We start from the raw sequence: 17,234 nt of genomic DNA, 5'->3' as shown, positions 1-17,234 counted from the left end.
AACGCGATGCAACGTAATCGTAACGTCGTAAATACTACTAGAATAAGAAAAGAAAATATTCCTCCCTGTACTCACAACATAACCCCCTGACGCCTATAACTTGTAAGGAGTTGAGCAGTTACCAGGTTCATTTGCAACACACTGACACAGTCGGGTGTGACAAATAAATAACGAAGGCGTCACTCACTCCCCCCAACTTCAGTTTAACCGAATTAAAAGCTTCGGGCCCGAGTTGTCTTACTAACGAACGGGTTACCGACCAAGCTCGGATTACGTATGCTGAAGGCAATTGAAAGCAGTAGGTGCTATTGCTTTAATGCATATGTGTGTGTGTGTGTGTGTCATGCCACATATAATAATAATATTAACAAAATATATTTTATTACTGTATTTATTAGATTTAATAATAATTTAATTGTGTTTTGAAGTCTATCTGACGAATAGATATTTTCAATAAAATCCCATTAGTTAGTTTTTCTTTAGGAAAAGGCGCTAAGGCTCGTGATTATATTTAACCCGTCAAGTAGACTATTAAAAATGATCTCACACGTATACAAAGCTTAAAAATGTTTCAGAGGTAATTCGTGACGTAACGACTAAGCAAAATGTGTTCATAGAAGTGACGTCACGCAGGTTTGTTGGACAATAGAAAAATTACTTATTCAATATTATTCATCATCCCTATTGCTATCAATAGTAGTGGTCTCACTGAACGTAATCAGTCCGCATCGTAGAGACAAGCCTATCGGTGAAGTTGTGCTACATTCCTCTTAAACTCCGTTTTAAGTTCTGATACAAACATTAGACATGTAAAAGCCTTCGCGTTCAATGAAATATCAGAAAATCAACTATTCATCAAAGGTTTTTTAGGTTTTTAGAGGTCACAGAGCCGTTATAATAGGAAGACCGTTGTCTGTCCTTTTATTCTTCTATCTATTTGTCCAAGTTGTATTAAGAAAAAGTTTACACAGTGCCTCAATAGATGGCGTTGTTAGTTTTTAGGTGAATCCTGAATCGCGCTATGGTTTGGTTACACGAGAAATTATAAATATCATCTAACTATTATTTTTTATTGTACCCGTTGTTTTCTTGTACTCTGTTTAATTAATTTTAATTTCAAGAACTGTGATAATTACACCCTTGAAATTTACACAGGTGATTATGTTTCTGTTGCAGATATAACAAGTAAATACAAAAATCGAGGTTAAGCAACGCTGGGTACGGTCTTCAATTATGGGTTACTTTTTTGTTTTATTTATTTTTCTGAACCCTATATTTTGCTGGATCGCTTAAGATAGCCCGACTATTTCACAATTTGGGTAGATTAAGGATGCCGCTAGTCTCCATCGCGACATAATGCCGTAAACCGTTAACGAATAAATTATTTTTTTAAATATCCAGTACCTTTGTATATTACTATTAGAATTTTGTGTCCTCTGTTCACTTGTGCATACACAAATAAAATAAAATATGACTGCAGAAAGGTCACTAGCGGGGCAGTCTTTCTCATAAACCTTCTGTTCCCTACCTGTCTTACGTCACCAAACATTCACAGAACGTCGGAGACATCTCTATTTTCAATTATACCAACTAAGAATTTGATTACGAATCCTTTTTAGAGTTTGCGAGTTCTACTTTGTCCCTTTTGGTTTGCAATTGAGTTAGAGCAATATGGACAGTCGGGTTCACTTCGGTGGAACACAGCGGTGACAATGTCTTGTGTTGATAAGCTTATAATTACCAATTTTCGTGACGTTGGTAGGATTTTCTGATTGTAATATTAATTAATTTTTTTTTTATCGTTAATTTTTCCGTCAATGACTGCAAAATTAACAATATCATACACTGGGTATTAATCATACACTGGGTAGTTTCAAGAGACGAGACTCGGTATTTTTTAAAGACTTACACAGGGTTACAGGTCCAACATACAGAGGTCTTATGTACCATACTGAAAAAACTACAAGACAATATTTTAATACTTTAATTTGAGATAAATAATCTTTTAAAGAAGCCTCTATTATATGAACGTAACTTGCAAAGTTGCAGTATTCCCATTAATGACATTACAAAGTCAAACCAAATAATTTACAAAGTAACAATATCTGAAATCAACAATGTTGTTATTTAATTAATTTACAAGTTCTCTCAAGTCGTATTATACAGTCCAAATGCAGGAATAAAGCAGGATATTGTAGATAACCTGCCTTTTATACTGTCGTATAAACATAAATTAACTTCAAAGTTTAACTATTTGGATTAGTGTCCCGACTTAACTCTCATTGTAGGAAACTTAAACTAATGGTTATACGTAGTGACCTTACGGTTTCATGTATGGATTTGTATGAAAGAGGTGTAGGTTCGATCTTAACGCAGGCAAGCAGAAAGGTGATTTATTTCAAAACTAGCTGTTGCCCGCGACTTCGTCCCCTTGGGTAGAAGATATAAGTAAGTTATGATTAATACCTGCCCTGTTTTTTTTTCATATTTTCCGTTGTATCTTCGCTCCTATTAGTCGCAGCGTGATGGTTTATAACCTAAAGCCTTCCTCGATGAATGGTCTATTCGACACAAAAAGGATTTTTCAATTTGGACCAGTAGTTTCTGAGATTAGCGCGTTCAAACAAACAAACAAACTCTTCCGCTTCATATATTAGTATAGATTATTTTACTTTCTTTATTATTCCAAGACACCACGGGTGAAAGAAGAAAAACATCGTGAGGAGACCTCAATTCCAATAATTTAGGCTGGTATTATGAAAGTGGTATGTATCTACAATTTGGAAGCGTTTTTATATTTATTTTTGTAATATAATGAATACAATGTATACAGGATAGGGGTCCTGTTTTATTACCAGTATTAAAAGTATTTGAATTTTTTTCTAAAAAAAATAAAAGTTACCCAAATATTTGCTCAATTTCATCATCACAATACATTTATTGATCGTAGTTAAAATATTTGGCGAACATTGGAAATTATTTAGATTCGCTGACCTGTTTTATGTGTTTAAACGGTCCAACAGACCTAAAAGCTAGCAAACACAAAAATACGCTCTCTATTTCGCGGATACAATTTATTAAATATTCGCGATATTTTTTATAGAAAAATCATGTTTCACAAAATATACAGAGAATGGAGGAGAATAGGCGTTTAACTGTGGTTTTCAATCGCTTTTTTGTATCCAAATTTAATGATTAAACACTACAGTTTAAGTTCTAGTTGAAGAATAAACTTTTCAACGGAATTTTGAAATACAATTCCAAAGAAAAATAAATCAAACGCATAACTGAAATGTAATTAAAAACACACCAACATGGAAGTCAACATTACAGGCACTTTAATTAAGAAAACCATTTACACATTTTAAGAAAGAATGCATCGCTCTTATTCATTGAACAGACAAGTAGAAGGAAGTGCTCCACACTGTCGTGACCAGCGTCGCTTACTCTCTGTCTAGTGCTCGTTTTTTATTTACCTGAAATATACGTAAAATACTTAAAATAGGGTTGATGACTGGGTCTAAAAAGTAAAGTTATTTTAAGTACGTTAGATGGATAATTAAAAAATATGACACATATATTTTTGCTTTTACTTATCTCAATAACAAAAATGTACAAAGATAACTTGCTTGCTGCTGCTGCTGCTTTCTGTTTTGGGGATAGTTCAAACTTGCAATCCATTTCAATCTGCTTCAAACTTTACACCTTCAAGAGACGGGAGCAGATAGACTGGCATTTCCTTTCACTTATCTGTTCCGTGATCTTCTCACATATAAAACCTTTTTCTAATCTTCTCTTTTCCTGAGGCGTGTTGTGTTCTGTCACATTATTTAATTATAGCAGTGGCCTCAGGCGTTCGTTAGATAAAGCGAATCATATTGCTTGCATTCCCGTCTTTAGGGACCGACGTTACGTTGTTTTGATAAAATATCGCGGTTTGCGATTGTACTTGTTGTTTTTGTTTGTGACTTTTGTGGTCGGTTGTACTGTGTTGTTTGTTGAAGTAGTTTTATGTGATGGATGATGTGATATTAAAAAGTTAGTTTTTGTTTTCTGCTTTTCACGGGTTTTCATTTTGCAAGTCTAATTCTCAGTGCTCGTATTTTCAAATAACATTTCTAACATTTAAAAATATTGAAGTGTATTTGTAAAGATCAGCGCAAGTAGAAGTGAATGCGAAGTAAGCGATACGTGTCTGAGAAGAAAAAGGAGCAAATGATGTCACAATACAAAAGTCCATTCAGGAAATTTTTCTAGCGTCCTGATATTTTTGTACATTCGCTAAAAAAACATTGCATACCTAAGGTATATTTTGAATTTTATATATGACTTTCAAATAACCCCGAACATAAACCCAGTAACTAGCACAACCTCAAACTAACATCGAAACTTCCCAAATAGTTTAACGAGTAAAACCTATTTGAAAACAGAACAGCGGTCGAACACCAAATAATAGGTTTGAACATAACCTATTGTGTTTCACAAACCGTTGAGATAATCTCCACACCTCTGATTCCAAACAATCATAATCCGAATTCCCAATTCAAATTTAAATCGTGGAACGCTTGCGACGTCTGCACCAATCGAAAATTAATAACGGCCCGTGCTCTTTGTTTATTGGACGCGCTAATCGGATCGTCAGCTTTCGGCCGTCGCCAGTCGGCTTTCGGCGAATAAACGATGTCGCGCACTGTTTTTGTTTTAATTGACATCGCGCTTACATTTGCGATTTTAATTCGATACAGCGGATTATGAGAGTTTTAATTGTTTCATTATTATCGGTTTTGTTGTGTTTTTGAATGGATAGGTAATTAGCAGGTAGGTTTGCAGATTGCTGACCTAATTATGGCATTGCCTTTTTAAGCGAAATTTTGTTGCATAATGTCAGCCTATGATTACCCGAATGCTAAGCAAAAAACTCTTCTGGTATAGGTAATAACAATCCAATATGTAGTTTGTATTTTTTTGACTAAAAGCTACTTTCAAACTGGAAAGGTAGATACTGACTGAAAAGTAGCACCTAACTAGGTGACTTTTAGATCAGCTGATGCACTTTTTTATAATAACCTAAAAATCACTGCTTTTTAACACGGTATAAACATACATCATTTTAAACATGACCGGTCTTTTGATTAGTTAGATATATGTTTATCTAAACCCACATAACCACTACTTATCAGCTGTAAGTTTGATAGGTCAATCAAGCCGTTCTGCTGGTACCATTCAGGCTATCGCACGTACTTCATTAACCCTCTCTCACTACATTTGAGTTCGCTTAATCGTTTGGAACACTGAGTTATGGACGGTGTGAGGACGGTTAGACGCCGCCGAAGATGCGAGTGACAGCGGGTTCGGCGACAATTTTAAAATAAGAACTAGAAAGAAAATGTTTGGTAGCAGTTTTTTCGGAGAAATATTGAAGATGTATTAGTATTAGTATCTACTTTAATTTCATTTGTTTCAGGAATTTTATAGAAGAGAATGTGCAAGCCTGTCATATTTAATTTGCCTAAAAACAGTATATGTAGTTTTATTTTTATTTTAGGCTGGACATTTCAGAATCAAAAATCATGTGTGTGCGGGTCAGTGTGGGTCAGCCTTTTCTTTATATAGCCTTGCTTATGTCATTCATTCAACATTAAAATATTTTGGCTATTTTTCCAGATCCCAATTAAAATGTACTTTCATAACTTGGACCAAAATTGAACTAAAATTAGGAATAACCAATGACATGGCAAAAATTTTATGGTTTTGCTATGGTACGGTGGTTGACACATGAATCGGTAAATTACGTGATGGTGCAAATCAAATGGGAATACCTCACTTAATGAACATTCGACTAACTAACTGTGTCCAAAGATTTATAGATAGTATCTGTGTAGGGCTGTGTTGCCAGGTACGTTTAGCAAATTATCTATCATTACAATTTGTAACTCAAACGTGTTGAATAATATTATCATAAGATGGTCAAGTGTAAAAGATAAGTGATTCAATTATAATTTGGATTATAAATATATTCCAAATTCCTCGTGGAAAGAAACCTTTATTGGGAAGAAAAAAATAAGATTATATAATTTAAGATAATTCGTATACTGTTAATCAATTCATAGGTTTCTGAGAAAACTATTGAAGATTTCATATTTTATTCCTCTCTTCTACGACTAGCACACACCCAGTCTAAACAGACTGCGCCTGAAGAAAAACACTTAGCAAATGAAAACATTTATTTCAATTTCATTTATTTTCCAAAAATTCTGAATGTCAAGTTACCATAGAACCAGCCAATTCTCGAGTAAATTCCAAGCTCACTAACCGATCTAGGAGTCTAGGACATAAAAAAGCCATTTTACTACAAAATAAAACCACTAGAGGACGCTGCAGCGCTTTAATTAATCAATTATCTTGATGGCTTCGAGCGACGAAAGTTCTTCCCAAAGTACCGATGTAACAAGACCCTTCCCTATCCCCTTTTAGTACGAAAAGTGAGGAAATTGTGGGTTTTATGGAGGTCTAGAGAAGTGGGCGATTTAATGGCTCGACTTCTGATTGTTTTAACTATCAAGTTTTTTTATATAAGAGAATAGTATTGTTGAAATGACTTGATTTTAATTGTCTTAAAGAATTGGTTTCATAAGATTTTTTGCCAAAATTCGGCGGTGTTCTCAAGGAACTGTATGCCCTTTAAGAAAGACAGGCTTGTCAAAAAAGATAGTATAAATAAGATATATATAAATATAAAGATTGTCATATTGAGGTTTTCTATGTATCTGGAACTGTTAAAAAAATTGTTTTAGGTAACTTCATTCCAGTTTTATACCTCGGTCGGCCTGAGATATTAATTCTTTTGGTTAGTGATTCCAATGAATACATTGAATAATTATAAGATTATTATCTCACAGATTTGCTCACATTGTTCAAATAGTTGACACCGAACCTTTATACAATCCGAGAAATAAAAACAAAAACAACACAATTCATTAAAGAAATCCAATTGCTACATCATTGGCAACTTAAATTGCATTTCAGAAGGATTTTCAATTCATCAATTCCCTTTAGATCTCAACAAGTCGCAACAAAAGTCTAATCTCTTTACGGCAGCAAGATAAAAAAAAAACAGTCGAAGTCGGAAATTAAAGCCGCCGACTTCCGTACAGACGGTCGATTTGTTTCAAAAAGATCTTTGTGACTAGAGACAGTAACATTGTGATTTTAAATGAATTCTTAATAGATGCAAATGAGGATTAGTTTTTCATTTCCCGGGCAAAAGTCGACTTTCAGTCATGACACTTTGAATAGGAGGAAAACTAGCGGATCCTCGTTTTGTCTGTCTTGATTGCATTTCGGACGAAAATGTTTCTTGAATAAAAAATTTGCAATTTATTGTATTTATGTCTTCAAGAGTAAGAGGACTTTTTTACAGTCATAAGGTTCTGGTAAATAAATAATTTGGTGTCAGAATTTAGGCCGTCTGTAGGCTTCCGACGACATGCACACTGGAACTGAAAAAAACTGTTGTGCCGGTTTTCTCATCGTAAGTGATGATAGCTTTGTAATACGTACGTGAATTCAAAAAGTCATAGGTGCAGGAATCCTAAACTTTGAGTCGGCAGTCCAAGGGTCATAACAATCGACCATTGCCATTGCCTTTGAAAATGTTCAAGCATTATGCCAATGTAAGCAAAACAGAAATCAGATCATACTCCCTACCATCACTTTCTGGATGAAACCAAAATAGATTTCTAGTAACTGTAAACATTGTGGAATACTACGAATCTGTCAGGAAACCGAAAGCCCACCGTCTATCGCCTGTCAAATGAGATTAAACACCGAAACTCTGAACAACTGAATTGTAAACACCGCCATCTATTAGCCGGTGATGAAAAACTACATTTGACAGTTGAGATTACGTTCTACCATTGAAAAGTTGGTACAGAAGGACCATTACTAATTATTATTATGACTGAATGAAGATAAATGAAATAGATAAATAATGAAAAAAGCCGATTTTCTTAGCAGTGATCTTTAAAAAAACAAGTTACGTACTACAAAATAAAATTTTCGTTTTGCGGGTTATTTTACAGATATTAAAATCATATGCATAAAGATCAAGCTCGTGTGAAACACACAAATACTTACTTGTCTTACAAGTCGCACCCTGTCGCGCGCCTTTATTGACTTATTTGGCTCAGGATGTCTTGTCTGTCTTACGTTAGTCTCGAAATTGTTTGTTAAGGAAGGGTTTCTTTAATCGAATAGTTTAACATAGTGTACCTTCTAAGTTCTCTGTACTATGACCCAACCCGCAGAATACAACCGCGGGTCATTTAGACAGATAGCGCAGATTTATGCGAAGTGATTTTTAACCCTTTATAATGCGAAAGCTAACGGGTCGGGTCGACCGTGACGGATGACATGTTGCCCCGAAATTTGTGAATTTCATCGGTTTTTATCGTTGTTCTGATATTTGTTCAGTATGATTTATTGTGGTAATGTCCGACTATGGGGATTGACGTGAGGTTTCCGCGAAGGGAACATGCCGTGACCTTAATTTTCTATGCAGCAGTTATGGTGCCTTTGTGATTGATTATTGGTTCAATACATGAGAGTATTATATATTGATGCATTGTATTTTGAGTATTTTCCTGGGATAGGAATACGAAACGGTATCACCTGTTTTTGTTGAATGAAGAAAGCGGTTAGAAAGACAAGAGTAAATATATAAAATATTTTGATTATAGAATTAGTGCAGACCCTAACTCATCAAAGAATTACTCTTAAAGTTAATATAACTAATTCTGCACTACTTCAATTTACATTGACTCGCCATTTTTTATGCATACCTCTCAAATACTAAACATTCAATTAGAATGAGCAAATAAACTCAGATTCATAACAGGCTATTAAGGACACACGTCGCTCACAATGGATTTGCTTTACTAAACTCTACCGGCTATCCATCCAGTCGAATAAGTTCAAAGTAAGTAAAAATTCCAGCTGTTTAAAATTCCCAATGAGTCATAGCAAGTTACCAGAGGTTGTAAAACAGTTGCGTGTTCTTACACCAGTACACGTGAGGGGCGCATCACGCATGCCCTAGGGAACGATAAATAGAACGACTTTATTGCACACAATGCTTTCCAATTGTAACACTTTGTAACACTGTGTTCGCTGCGTGTTGCTGTGCGTGCGGCAATTGTTTTTTTTTTCTAATTAGGTATTTTTGGTTATTCGTCACCCTTCAAACAGGGCTTGGTCTATAAAGGGTCAGTACTATTTCGGAAAGTATAGGTGTTTTATAAAAAATCGTTCGGAGCTCATTGTGTTTTTCGAAGTATATTTTTTTCTTGTAGAGCTGCATAGCTGTATTGCCTGTATTGTATGTATGAGCGCTCAGACAACCATAGATTTAAGTGTACATGAGACTACCACAATACAGTAGATAATGAAGGTCCGTAATAAGACAAGAATATTTACACGACAAAGCATATTATAGAGCTAGCAGTGACTTGAGCCTTGCAATGGACATCTTCTAAGACATTCTCGCAGACGTTGACGATTTGGTTATTAAAATAATTGAGCATTTACAATTATTTTAATAAGCAAATCGTCAACGTCAATACCATGCTGAAACCACCGGTTCTCGTCCGATCAGCGAAGTTAAACAACATCGGGCGCGGTTAGTACTTGGATGGGTGACCGTCTGGGAATACCGCGTGCCGTTGACTTCTTATTTTTTTAATTTCCTTCACATGATGATGTACCGCACATTTTCTTTTAAGACAGTTAAGTGATTTTTTGTTTATAAAAGTAGACTTTTTTGCTCACGCTACTGTGAGCGCTACTTAAAAGAACGTCAGCAAAATAGGGGACTTTTTTTTTTATTTTACAACGCACCATCCATTTCCCTAAATCGAACACGTCATCAATTAAATTACTTACCCCTATTGTGACGTACCGAACATGTATCCAAAACAAACATACAATTAAAACAAAACATTGTAAAATAGACCTTATCCGTACACACATAAGGTTCATAAGACATGACAGGTTAAATTTGTGAGGGGAGGATCGGGTAAGTTGGTACAGTGAGGAAATTTCCCCCGAATTTCTTGCGAAGGGTAGCTCTTTATGTGGTCTCCTGGGAGCGGTGTATGCAACTTGTAGTCATGCATCCGTTTTGTTTGTCTTGCCAGGGGAATTTTGTTTTGGCTGTAACATGTAGCGATATCAATAATCAATATGCTTGTGAATTGTGGATATGTTTGTGTTGTATTGGGACAGCACGTGAGAAGTGTTCATGGTATATGGAAAATAGAGTACGCTTGTGATGAGACGGTATTCGATAGCTAAAGAAGACAGACATTTTTAATGAAGAGTTTAAATTGAAGTGAATTTTTTGGTGCTAATTTGACTAAGCTTCTATATGAAAAAGCATATCTAGAGCTAGATTCCTTTTTTCTTTGAAATTAAAGTTTTCGAAAAGACAATTCAAAATCTTAACTGGGTGTTGTTATTAACAGAGCTCATTTATATGGCCGCCTCCTTCCAGCTCCAGCATCAGATCATCTATATGACGTATCATAATATTGCATTTTTAAGCAATTAAGATTATGTTGTCAACATTTCAACTCAAGCGGAAATCAGGATGTGGATAAAATTCAACTTATAAGATTTGAAACGCGTGAACGTTTGTGGTACTTAAATTGCAACACCCTTTCAATCGAAATTGTTTTTTATTCTTGACTAAAAAAATATGTTGATTCTTTAAGCATCAAATTTTACAGTCAGTCTTACGTAGAGACCTCCTTTTAAGTAAGCATATGAATCATATCAAACTTGATAAAAGTTGTGTACAAACAATAATAAATTTGTAAATGTATAAAAAAAGAAAGTACAAAAATCAAAGAACATTTGTCTAATCCTTCTCTCCATTAATCCAACGACGAAAACAAAACACTAAAACGAAAGACATTCCAATTAAATTTATCAGTTAATAAATCAAACAATTTATTCATTAAATGATACATTTGTTAACAATTGAAAGGTTTTCTACAAGATAATCGGACAGCAGATTGATTCGTTCCAAATGATGGAATTATACTGTTCCGATTCACTCACGAAAGGGGACTTTTTATTGATGGTTTACTCAAAACTGCCCGATGATAAGCCCCTTATTGAGAGTGGGACGGACTCGTGTGGATCACAGGACGTCAATTATTTTTGGGTAAGTTTTTTTAGTTATTATTGAATGTGTTTTAAAGAATTTTTTGATACGAATAGGTAGTCTCATGTATAGCGTTCCAAGATTTTATAGCTACACATCATAAATAATAAATTTTCGTCCCACAATATTAAAAGAATAATTATTAGTAATAATACTAGAACCTAACGCTAACACACACGTGTATCTACAATTCACGTTTTTTTTTTCTCTTAAGGCAATCCTTATTTTTTGGACAATGCTCGTCAACGTCCATACCATGTTGAAAACACCGGTTCTCGTCTGATCACCGAAGTTAAGCAACATCGGGCGCGGTTAGTACTTGGATGGGTGACCGCCTGGGAATACCGCGTGCCGTTGACTTTTTGCAACGACTATTTGAAAATTCCAAATTTTTATATAAGGTCTTCTGTTTGGAAAGATATATAATTTGTTTTGGATACCAACTCAATATAAATTACATTGGTTTAAAATGTATGTTAATTAATACACTCGAAGTCTTGTAGTATTTCATTTTGTACAAGCAAATCCTTAATCTGACATTTAAATTTCCTTAAGATCTCAAGCTGTGACTGATTTAATTTTACATTTTGTTTTATTTAACAAAACTCTTCCGAGTTGACTTCTACAGAAAACTTCGAAGAAAAACTGGTTGAGAAATATGGAAAACTGGCAATTTTATAATAGTTTTGCTGTTAAAATTTGTAAAAGCAGAGGTACTAAGGAAAAATAAAAAAATAACTATATATTGCCTTTGTCAAGCACACGAATTAATACGAATTTAAATGACATTAATTATTAGGCAAGAACAGAAAGAAAAACCTTCTTGGGATCTTTGACGGTTTTTTTGTCCATGCCTGTCATATTGATGAGACCACGCAAATTTATAACTACAAACTACATAATTACAAGTTACAAACATAACTCAGAAACAACCAACACCTACAATTAATACTCTACTCATCCTCCCTTCCTCTCATGACGTCACAATTGATAGCATCTCAACTCACAATAAATTGTCCAACTTTTTCTACACTGTACAAGTACGGCTCTGCTCCCCCTTTTGACATTGAGCTATCTGCCGTGAATTGCCCCTATAAGTTGCACTGGACACTTTAAGGACCTCTACCAATTGGGGAGCTTACAAATAGATTTTTTATCCATATAATCCAATATGGAAGATCTTTTTCGTAGACAGTTTGATGGAGTACGCCAGATATGTCCCTTTTATATTATTTTGGCACTAAGGTTCGTAGACCTAGGTTTCTGAGAAATGTGGGGGCAAGGGTGATATATTTTCTTTAAAAATGGAACGGTAAAGTTACATTTATATTTGGAAACTCCTTTATTGATAGCAGACTAAAAACTTTCACAGAGAAATCACTGTTCGGGAAAATGGTTCACAGCATACTTTAATTTTTATTAAAACGTAGATCATCATCATCATCTTAGCCTATTGCCGTCCACTGCTGAACGTAGGCCTCCCCCAAAGAGCGCCAACCACTCCGGTCCGAACCGTAGATAATAAATTATAATGCAGAAGGAATTAAAATATCAGTGTTTTTTGCGGACACTATATATCTTTGATGATGTTTTTCATTGAGACTAATCTGCCATAAAACCAAGAAACAACAAATCGAGCACTATACAATAATTCCACAAACTTATCAGCATTTATGATGGATGATTCTCCTTAAATTCCCATAAATAAACGAAGGTATCTTAATATGCAACTCCCCTCCCCAGGATATGGGTACAGTAAATTGGTTGAAATTGTTGTGATCCAACATAATACGGAGTTTTTGGGTGATGATAAATGGGGTAGGGAACCGTTTTGATAGTCTGCGGCATTTCAAATTAAAATTGTTAATGTATGCCGACATATTTGAAGGTCCTTCTGGTGTTAGGAGGGGGAGCAAAGTATGTGGTCGCCAGTTTGGAATGTCTTTTATGCAGCTTGGTAAGGGACAGCTGAAGAATGATGTTACTATAATATTTTTAGTCTTACCTTTAGTAGGTAGTGTATTTATGAATGTCCATCGATCTCCAACTTAGCAACAATTGATAAAAAAGAGTCCTATGTACACATATGGAACTGCTCTTAGGCTTAGCAATGAATGCGTTTATTCTTCTCGTGTTCTTCACACTCCAAATCACAAACTTTACGGTAATCTGTTGATTATACGGACAAATATATGTACATATTGTTTTATACAATTTTTAAAACCCTGTCCAATCCAACGCCCTATCCTTAAGCAAACAACTTCGTACCAAAACAACCATAATTAACCCCGTACAAAACAATATCATCAAACAAACCATAAATAAAACGGTTAATTAAAACACAAAGACAAAGGCTTGAATCGGAATCCGACCCTAACCGATATAATTTGCGTAAATCTTTAATTCGAGCATTCCTTTCCACCCCTCGATCCTATAAGGATTACTCATTCCATTTTGCCTCAAGGTGGCTATTATGGTATACAAGTGGCGTACACAACATTTGGAATAGTTCCCCTAGCATGCAAAACTTCTTCCTCTTCCCTGCATCCGAATTACCTGAGGGAATAGCGGCCAGACATGAAGATATCACGTGGATGGAAACGGCTCGACTAATTGTACTTGAGTTTGACGAACAATTTGAGGAAGTTACAGTTAGTCTGGACGATTTGAAACTATAGATGCTTCTAGATTTAGTTATTTGTGTAACATTTTCACCAAATGCTATGCGACAACTGAGGTGAAAATGGGCATTGGTTTGGTAGGTAAAATACTTTTTTTTTCAAAAAAGTAAAACGACAGATTTTGAGGTAAGAATGTATAAACTAAATTTCAATTATTTTTGGTCATATCCAGTATCTATATTTGTAATCATAACTCAAAAAGGAGCACAAAAGGCCGCGCGCATACCCCACATTATCTAATTTCGTATTGTTTCAAACGAAACGAATATCTTTGATCGTGATACCGGCTTCTATATGCCTAGTTTGAGTAAAAACATCTTTTGAACGACGACGTTTCCCCTTTTATACCTGTTGATAACGTTGAGCAAAAAGTTTTAGACGTGTTTTGCTATTAGAATATTGACAGGCGCCTATAGAGCTTTTACGTAACGTATATGTTTTTGACATTCACCTTTTTAACTTTTTGCTGTCTCTATAACAATTTGGAAATAAAATAAATTTGAAAAAACAGCCTTTTTAACTTTTCGTATTTCGTTTTATACATATTATATTGATTACAATAAGTTTTTTTTTTTTATCCACATTTTAGGTCAAAATATTTTACCGATCTCCGAATATCGATTTATACCCAACACGTTAGCGATAAATATAACTTCGAGAAATTTAAATTAGAACAAACACATCACTTTGTCACTTTGTGTCTGGCCCGGGGACCTTTTTAACGATTTTTAGGGTCATTAAACTAAATGCATTAGGCGAAAGGGCGCAAAACTGATCAAGTGTAAATATCTAATGTTTTTATTTGCAGCATTCGGAGGGTCACACGCTAAGAATGCAAAATACTGGAATGGAATTTAGGGATCCTAAATCAACCATCATTACGGCAGGCCGGACATAACATGATTGGTAAAATTGACAATTAAAATAGCAAAATATAACAACAGGGCCAAAAAGTCAACGGCACGCGGTATTCCCAGGCGGTCACCCATCCAAGTACTAACCGCGCCCGATGTTACTTATCTTCGGTGATCGGACGAGAACCGGTGTTTTCAACATGGTATGGACGTTGACAATAGTAAAGCAAAAATTTAAGATCGCATTAAGCTTAAAGTTACGACTAGAGTAACAAAAAATAAGTAACTCAGAGTTAACAAAAACTGCATAAGTAAAATTTTTGAATGGTAAACAATCACAAAACGGACCTACAACAGTATTTAACTTTTTATGCCACTAACAAAATATGTGAAAAGAATTAAAAAACAAGTTTACAACAGCCAATTTAAAAAAAGCAACCTTAATACGTACCTATAAAAAATAAGAAGGACCTTTCTTATCCAACATTTTGCAATCCAAGCTCACAACGGGGGCTCTAGTGTCGGGCGGCATTAATTCGGTAAAATCAAGCGGCATTTTGCAACGTTCCAGATGTTAGCTTTAAATCTTTATCGTAATTGATTTCAATACGGGTTAATACTTCTTTTTTTCGAGCCATCTCTGCGACCTAATGGTGTAGGTGGAGGATTTGTTAGAAAATTAATGAAACGAATGTTGAATGGGTTTTGAATTAAATTAGGTATGTTTTGTTTCGATGGCTTATTGTTGGAGAATGCTACATACTATACTGACATATATTTACATCTTATAGTTATACCAGCACATTATATACGTCTGAATCCTGGGCACAGACTAACTTCTCGTATAGGGAAGGTTTGAGCATTGATCACAACGCTAGCTCACTGCGGGATGGCGATTTCAGATTCCAATATCTGGAATTCCGGTTTCCTCGCGATGTTTTCCTTCACCATTTTTCACAGGTATCTTAGATTAATTAGGAAAGTACATAGAACTTTGAAAAAAGCACTTCCTTGCGTAGAACCGCAAGGCCACCACGACTCTTGATGATTATCTTACTAGAGGCTTACTCTCGCATGTTAATCGGGATAAGCGGACTAGTTTCGGATGCGACCGGAGTCCTTAATCATGAGCTGAAGTAGCGGTGAAGTCGCGAGTCGAACTCGTCCATGTAGGTACAGGTAGAATACCTTCGCACATAGTTGTATTTGATTAAAACCAACCGCACACCAGAAGCGCTTCGAAAGTGCTGTACTGTTCTTCCGAATAATTGCATCTTATGAGTAATTTCGAATGCACGCATAGCCGAGTGGTTGAGATCGCCACGGCGTCGCGGGTTCGATCCCCCCATAGGATCGGCACTTTATGATCCATGAAAGCGTGTCCCGAATCTGGCTGTCTTTGTGGATGACTTGAATATTTGCGAAAACTCCGTCAAAACAAAGATAAAATTTCTTAATTTTCAGAGGAGAATAAGCGTCTCTCGTCATGAGCGAAAATAGTAGCCCATTTTAATTTTAAGACATTTACGAAATTATCTTTGGAAAGTAGCCAAGTTAGCTGCCGAACGAATTATCTCTTCTATAATTTTATCATCGCAATCGCCAACGTCCATACCATGTTGAAAACACCGGTTCTCGTCCGATCACCGAAGTTAAGCAACATCGGGCGCGGTTAGTACTTGGATGGGTGACCGCCTGGGAATACCGCGTGTCGTTGGCTTTTTGTGCTTCCAATATTAATTTCGCATTGACTGTTAATACTTTTTCCCATTTTTCATTCAATTCATGGAGATGTAGAACCACTCCCATTTTATTTGCATCGACCTCCCATCTTTAATTTCCAAAACTGCTGCTCCCCAGCATTTCTACCCCAATTTACGAAATAAGAAAAAAAGTCCATTACTAAATAAAAAAAAAACAAAATTGTAATACCATCAGCATTAGATAATTGTGCTCAAGGACTCCACATTTATATCAAAATAAAATGCACGCAATTACTCTAAAGCAAGTCGGGAGTGAGTTGAATGCAAATATAAAAACGAGACCTCCCTGCCGTCCCTCGAGTAAACGAGGGGGAATGAATTAAAATTATAACGAGTACATACCAGGGTGACTACCACCAGCTCCTACAGCAAGACCCTCGCCAATGTGGGAGCGAGACAACGTATTACATGGCGTAGAGCGGCATCTCTTTCCTACAACTGCAAGTACTGCAAAAAAAATACTTTTCAATGTGGTGGTGACCGCCCTGATACCTATGTGCTTATATGCATGCAAAGTACTTGATTTCTTGGCAGTCAATTTTTGTTTGGGTCCGCCAAATATCGAATGTTAATGGATTAATGGGTCTTTTTTTCTGTTCGTAGTTGATTCGATTTCTAGGTATCTATCTATATGAATTCCTGGGTAGCAGAAACAAAAACTAAATGCTTCACAACACTTATTCCAAGTTCGTAAAAGCCTAAAGCTTCGGAA

General features: G+C 35.5%; 3 non-coding genes and 1 pseudogene across 3 annotated transcripts; 3 read left to right on the top strand and 1 right to left on the bottom strand.

Annotated features, from left to right (window-relative positions):
- Positions 1–9,606: 9,606 nt before the first annotated feature.
- LOC113493600 lies at positions 9,607–9,725 on the top strand (annotated as a pseudogene).
- A 1,740-nt stretch (positions 9,726–11,465) lies between these two features.
- On the top strand, positions 11,466–11,584 carry LOC113493619. Its single transcript, XR_003400599.1, has one exon. It is a non-coding gene; the product is annotated as a 5S ribosomal RNA (ribosomal RNA).
- A 3,273-nt stretch (positions 11,585–14,857) lies between these two features.
- On the bottom strand, positions 14,858–14,976 carry LOC113493597. Its single transcript, XR_003400580.1, has one exon. It is a non-coding gene; the product is annotated as a 5S ribosomal RNA (ribosomal RNA).
- Positions 14,977–16,360: 1,384 nt separating this feature from the next.
- On the top strand, positions 16,361–16,479 carry LOC113493594. The gene has a single exon (XR_003400577.1). It is a non-coding gene; the product is annotated as a 5S ribosomal RNA (ribosomal RNA).
- Positions 16,480–17,234: the final 755 nt, after the last annotated feature.

This window comes from Trichoplusia ni, chromosome 4 (genome assembly GCF_003590095.1).
Source record: "Trichoplusia ni isolate ovarian cell line Hi5 chromosome 4, tn1, whole genome shotgun sequence".
Classification (NCBI taxonomy): Eukaryota; Metazoa; Arthropoda; class Insecta; order Lepidoptera; family Noctuidae; genus Trichoplusia; species Trichoplusia ni.
Note: the sequence above shows the minus strand (reverse complement) of the source record. Positions and strands in the feature narration are given on the sequence as shown.